Genomic DNA, 7,009 nt, shown 5'->3' with positions numbered 1-7,009 from the left:
GTATAGCTCTTCTGTGTATTATTGCCACCTCATCTTAATATCTTCTACAAAAGTAAAAAGACAGGAAGAAATGATGAATTCATATATTTTGGTATCCCATTCTGTCCAATATACTCTAAGTAAAAATAACAATATTTAGTATTTCCAATATTATTTAAATTCAAAGAAGTGGCTATTTTTCACATTGATTCCTTTAGTCTAATACATGAAAAAGCAGCAACAAATAAGATAAACCAAACAGAGGAGCCTGGTGGGCTATATTCCATGGGATTGTGAAGAGTTGGACATGACTGAGTAAATAACAGACTTGTTCAAATACAAGATAAAAAGAGAAGGACTTATGCTACCTTAAACTCACTTTCCGAAGTGTACAAAAATAATTCTTATGTAAGGTAACCCACCAGCTTCCTCTGTCCATGGAATTCTCCAGGCAAGTATACTGGAGTGGATTGCCATTTCCTTCTCCAGGGGATCTTCCCAACCCAGGGACTGAACCCAGGTCTCCCTCATGGTGATCAGATTCTTTACCATCTAAGAAACCAAGGAAACTCTGTAAGATAACAGATAGCACTCAAATATAATTTAAAAACTTTTTCTGGTTAACATTATAGAGATTATCTATCATTTGCTTAGCAAAAAGAGAGAAACAGAGAAAATTTAAGGAAGAAAATGAGTGCCCTAATGCTAAGGGCTCCAAATTGCAGAAATAATGCAAGTTGTGCAAATCAGGGCAGTCTAACCAATTGTTTGCCATAAGCTAAGCACTATAAATCAATACAAGGACCAAAGTTTCTGCCAACAACAAATATAAAGGAAAAATAACAACATAATTTCAGTGAAACAGAATTATCTACAGAAACATCAATGTTCAATCATACACAGAATATTATAAGTTACTTAGAGTAAAAAGGGCCAATAAGAACTGAAATTTAATAAGGAATAGTATCAAATCTTATAGATATTCCAATAGGAGAGGATGCAATATAGAGTCAGACCCAGTGGAAATATGCAAACATCTTTAGAATGACTTCATGATTGAAGTGGGCTTTGACTGTGTGAACAGGTTCATCCTATATAAAAATAAATGTCTCTATGATCTACTTCCTGGCTTTAGGTTTAGCCAGGAATCAAACCCAGGCCTCCTGCATTGCAGGTAGATCTTTTACAGTTTGAGCCATCAGGGAAGCCCCACTTTGGAAGTAGCCATGTAGGACTCACACAAGCACACAATACACACAGGCACTGCTGCTGCTAAGTTGCTTCAGTCATCTCCGACTCTCAGCTACTCCATAGACGGCAGCCCACCAGGCTCCCCCATCCCTGGGATTCTCCAGGCAAGAACGCTGGAGTGGGTTGCCATTCCCTTCTCCAATGCATGAAAGTGAAAAGTGAAAGTGAAGTTGCTCAGTCGTGTCCAACTCTTAGTGATCCCATGGACTGCAGCCCACCAGGCTCTCCTGTCCATGGGATTTTCCAACCAAGAGTACTGGAGTGGGGTGCCATTGCCTTCTCCAGCACACAAGCACTAGTTTGGCTAAATGAACATAAACTATGGTACATATATACAGTAAACTATTATGAACCTGTTAAAATAGATAAGAAAACTAATTGCTAAAAGCTGATATGGGGTGATTCTGTGAATATATTGCAAAGTAAGAAAGCAATGTGAAGAAGAATAGAAATGTTCATCCATTGCTGGTAGGAATACAAAAATGGTACATCCACTTCCAATAATATTTCAGAATTTTCTTACAAAACTAAACATGGGCTTCCCAGGTGGCAGGGTGATAAAGAATTCACCTGCCAATGCAAGAGACTCGGATTCAATCCCTGGGTTGAGAAGATCCCCTGGAGGAGGAAATGGCAACCCACTCCAGTATTCTTGCCTGGAAAATTCCATGGACTGAGGAGTCTGGTGGGCTACACAGCTCATGGGGTCGCAAAGAGCTCATGCACAAAACGAAGCATACTCTTACCATATAGTCCAGCAATCACCCTCTTAGGTATTTAGCTAAAGTAGGAAATGAACTGTGACATTGGAGAAGACTCTTGAGATTCCCTTGGACTGCAAGGAGATCCACCCAATCCATCCTAAAGGAGATCAGTCCTGGGTGCTCATTGGAAGGACTGATGTTGAAGCTGAAGCTCCAATACTTTGGCCACCCGATGCAGAGAGCTGACTCACTTGAAAAGACCCTCATGTTGGGAAAGATTGTGGGCAGGAGGAGAAGGGGACCATAGAAGATGAGATGGTTGGATAGCATCACCTACTCAATGGACATGAGTTTGGGTGGACTCTGGGAGTTGGTGATGGACAGGGAGGCCTGGCGTGCTGCTGTTCATGGGGTCACAAAGAGTCGAACATGACTGAGTGACTGAACTGAACTGAACTGAGGAAATGAGTGTGCAATCTATATGGCAAAATACTAAAGAGACATAACAAAACAGAAACAGTCATAGATGCAGAGAAAAAACATGTGGTTATCATGGTGCTTGGTGGGAGAGAGGAAAAAAATAAGCAAGGGATGTTAAGAGGTATCGATTTCCACTGCAAAACAAATGAGTCACAAGTATAAAACAATAGAGTGGAGAATATAGCCAAGAGTGAAGTAATAATATCTTTGTGGTGATATAACATAACTAGGTTTATGTTGGTGATCATTTAGACAATGCATAGAAAATAACACCATGCTGTATGTGTGGGAATCCAGCGAGGGTAAAATAAAAGTGTCCAATAGTTCACTATTACAAAGGTCTAGTGGGGAGATGGAGAAACTATTTCCAATTAAGTGACTGAAGTAATTTGTGTGTTTTCTTCTTAAAATTCTTTATCTGTCCTCTGGCATTTAAGAGGTGGATCTTCATGACTGTCCTGATTTACAGTCTGGTTCTTGTAAAGTGTAGCAGCAGGAATCTGAGAAGTGATGTATAACGTTTCCTTATTAGGGGCCACATTTTTGACTAAGCGTACTGAACTGCATGCTTCCTAGGAGATGCCTAACACAGTTTCAGTTCGTTGCTGAACATCCTTAGCTGGATTAGCTAAAGCTGTAACAGTGCACAGTGGGAAGGATCTCACTGTCACATGGCTGCCATCTAAGAATGCTTTGAAAGTGGTGAGAAACTCAATAGCCTTTGCTGTCAAATTCATGACAATGTGCACAGAGTGTTTTCTTCGTTTTGACAGTGGCTTCAGCTGCTGTATTAACTCTTCTCTGACTGGTCCTTGCAGGAAATCTTTCCCATCCAACTTTTACCTTTTGGTCCACTTTATCTGATTTACAGTTGCACAGTAGCCATTTATAAGATTCAGAATTGACATCACTAGCAAACGCAGCACAGTGTTTCTTTGCTGCTGGAATGGCCAAGGTCCCAGTCCCATCATCAATAGGACATCTCCAGGTTTGAGAAGTTCTGTGATATGATTGTGTTCTGTTGAGAGATAAGGATTCCAGTAGACTTTTGAAAAATCAAATTCATAGGTGTTATTGAGGTGTTATTGTTTTTTCAAACCTTGGTCACTGTATTCTCCTCTCCAGATAGTATTTCCATTTGGAAATTTCAGTAATATCAATATTATTGATTTTGTTTACTGCCGATGTGATTCTTGGATTTTTGCCAATCATAACTTGGCTAATTAAACACTTGTAAGGTAGTTGAAAGATGCTTACTCCTTGGAAGAAAAGTTATGACCAACCTAGATAGCATATTCAAAAGCAGAGGCATTGCTTTGCCAACTAAGGTCAGTCTAGTCAAGGCTATGGTTTTTCCTGTGGTCATGTATGGATGTGAGAGTTGGACTGTGAAAAAGGCTGAGCGCCGAAGAATTGATGCGTTTGAACTGTGGTGTTGGATAAAACTCTTGAGAGTCCCTTGGACTGCAAGGAAGTCCAACCAGTCCATTCTGAAGGAGATCAACCCTGGGATTTCTTTTGAAGGAATTATGCTAAAGCTCCAATACTCCAGTACTTTGGCCACCTCATGCAAAGAGTTGACTCATTGGAAAAGACTCTGATGCTGGGAGGTGTTGGGGGCAGGAGAAGAAGGGGACAACAAAGGATGAGATGGCTGGATGGCATCACTGACTCGATGGACGTGAGTCTGAGTAAACTCTGGGAGTTGGTGATGGACAGGGAGGCCTGGCATAATGCGATTCATGGAGTCACAGAGAGTCGGACACGACTGAGCGACTGATCTGAACTGAACTGAAGGTAGTTTATAAACTCAAAATTTCAGGTGGACAGTGTGCCCAACTCTGCTAAATCCCGAGGTCACATCTTGACCTTCAGGAAGCACAGCTCTCAAGATTTCTTCTGACTTAAAGTTTTCATAAGCTAGCTCCTAATTATATTTCAATATCTGTGGATTGACATTAAGCTGCTTTAAAATACTGAGTTCCTCTTCCTCAAAGGCATCAGTGGTAAACAATTTATAGGGATCCAACAGAAACAATCTACCTTCTTCATCTTCTGGATCTTCAATCACATGTTTTAGGCCTGGGTGCTGCAGTGTTGCCCTTTCAAGGCATCGCAACAGTTTATTGAGTATTTCTTTCCTCTCTTTAAGCTCTGGGATGATGCCTGTCTTTTTAAAAGCTGTTCTATCAAGTTCTGTAATTCCTTGAACATCAGAAGGTGGGGAAACAATTCAGAGTCTCTGTGATTTGTTTCTATTTCAGGCATGGTTGAGAACCTTTCTCTTTGATCCAACAAGAAAATACTAGGTGCTATGCTAAGCTTCCATATCAGTGATGCCCAAGGGAGTAGAATCAGTGATGCTGACTCAGTCATTCCTCAGCTTTCCACTTTGAGAAGTCTTCTTAAATCCAAATTGCTTCAATAAGCTCCACATTATCTTGTGCAGCTTGGATCTTCATGTTGTATAATAAGAACTAATACAGCATGGTAGGTCAATTATACTTCAAAACAAACAACAAGGCATACAAACAAACTCATGGAAAAAGAGATCAGATTTTTCATTACCAGAGACAGAGGGTGAGGGAAGGGGAATTGGATGAAGAAGGTGAAAAAGTGCTACAAAAGCAGACTTGATTAAGCTTATTGAGAAAGGATTGAAGAAAGTTGAGATAGGCCTAGGTAGGCATCTTGTGCCTAACGATTAGCCAAGGTGTGAATACAAAAGAAGAATTCTTGAGTAAAATTAAAAGTGCTACCCCAGTGTACACATGTGAATGATAAGACAAGGAAATGGATTATTGAAATGGAGACATTTTAGTGGTTTGGATGTAGGATCAAACCCATCACAACATTTCCTTAAGCCAAACGTGAATCCAGAGCAAGGTACTAACTTTCTTCAATTCTATGAAGGCTGAGAGATGTGAGGAAGGTACAGAAGAAAAGTTTGAAGCTAGCAGATGTTTATTCATGAGGTTTAAGGAAAAAAGATATTTCCATAATATCTTGTGCGATGTGAAGCAGCAAATGCTGATGTAGAACTGCAGCAAGTTATCCAGAAGATCTAGACAAAATAATAAACGAAGGTGCTATACTAAACAGCAGATTTTTAGTGCAGACAAAGCAGATTTATATTGGAAGAGGATGCCATCTAAGACGTTCATAGCTAGTAAAGAGAAGTCAATGCCTGGCTTAAACATTTCACAGAACAGAGTGACACTCTTTTTAGGGTCTAATGTAATTGGTGACTTAAAGTTGAAGCTGATGCTCTTTTACCATCTAGAAAATCTTGGGACCCTTAAGAATTATGCTAGATTTATTCTCCTATGCTCTCCAAATGGAAAAACAAAGCCTGGATTACGACACATCTGTTCACAACATGGCTTACTGAATAGTTTAAGCCTACTGTGAAGAACTACTATAATAAAAAAAAAATCCTTTCAAAGTAATACTGCTAGCGATTCATTTCGCTAGTCTAGGTTTGATGCAGGATACAGGATACTTGGGGCTGATGAACTGGGATGACCCAGAGAGATGATATGGGGAGGGTGGTGGGAGAGGGGTTCAGGGTTGGGAAATCATGTACACCTGTGGTGGATTCATGTTGATGTATGGCAAAACCAATACGGTATTGTAAAGTAAAAAAATAAAATTTAAATTAAAACAAACAAACAAACAAACAAAAAAAAAACAAAGTAATACTGCTTATTAACAGTGCACCTGGTAAACTAAGAATTCTGGTGGAGATGTGCAATAAGATTCATGTTCCTTTCATGTCCACTGACATAAATTCATTCATAACTCAGATCAAGAAATAAGATCACATTTCAAAGTTTTAACTTCAAGGGCTACATTTCATAAGGTTATAGCTGCCACAGATATAGTGATATATCTAATATATCTGGACAAATTAAATTAAATGGTAAGGATTCACCATCTTAGATCCCCTTAAGAACATTTGTGATTCAGAGGAAGCAGTCAAATATAAATATTAAAATGAGCTTTGAAAAAGTTGATTTGAATCTTGATGATTTGGAGGGGTTCAAAACTTCAGTGGAGAAAGTAACTGTACATTGAGTGGAAATAGCAAGAGAAGTGGGATAAGAAATAAATCCAAAAGGTGTGTGAGTTGCACAGTTTCATAAGAAATTGAAGGGAGGAGAATTTGCTTCATATGTATGAGGAAATAAAGTGATTTCTTGAGATGAAAACTACTGCTGGTGAAGATTCTGTGAAGATCATTGAAATAACAACAGGATTGAGAATACTACATGCATTTAATTGTGAAGAAGTGACAGAGTTTGAAGAGATTACTCCAATTCTAAAAGAAATTCCACTATGGGTAAAATGCTATCAAACAGCATTGCATATTGCAGAAAAATCCTCCATGAAAGGAAGAATCAGTCACTGTGACAACTTTCAGTCTAATTTTAAGAAATTTCCAGAACCACCCCAACTTCAGCAACATGACTCTGATAAGATAGCAGTCATCAACCTCAAGACAAGACCTTCCTCCAACAAAATATTTTGACTCCTTGAAGACTCAGATGTTAGTCAGCATTTTTAACAATAAGATTTTTAATTATGTACATACT

At 39.1% G+C, this 7,009-nt stretch overlaps 1 pseudogene; it reads right to left on the bottom strand.

Annotated features, from left to right (window-relative positions):
- Nucleotides 1-2,818: 2,818 nt before the first annotated feature.
- LOC138421306 (tRNA (guanine(37)-N1)-methyltransferase-like) lies at nucleotides 2,819-4,851 on the bottom strand (annotated as a pseudogene).
- Between the last annotated feature and the right edge of the window lie 2,158 nt (nucleotides 4,852-7,009).

Source organism: Ovis canadensis, chromosome 15 (genome assembly GCF_042477335.2).
Source record: "Ovis canadensis isolate MfBH-ARS-UI-01 breed Bighorn chromosome 15, ARS-UI_OviCan_v2, whole genome shotgun sequence".
Lineage (NCBI taxonomy): Eukaryota > Metazoa > Chordata > Mammalia > Artiodactyla > Bovidae > Ovis > Ovis canadensis.
The sequence above is the reverse complement of the archived record's forward strand: the minus strand, read 5'-3'. Positions and strand labels throughout refer to the sequence as shown.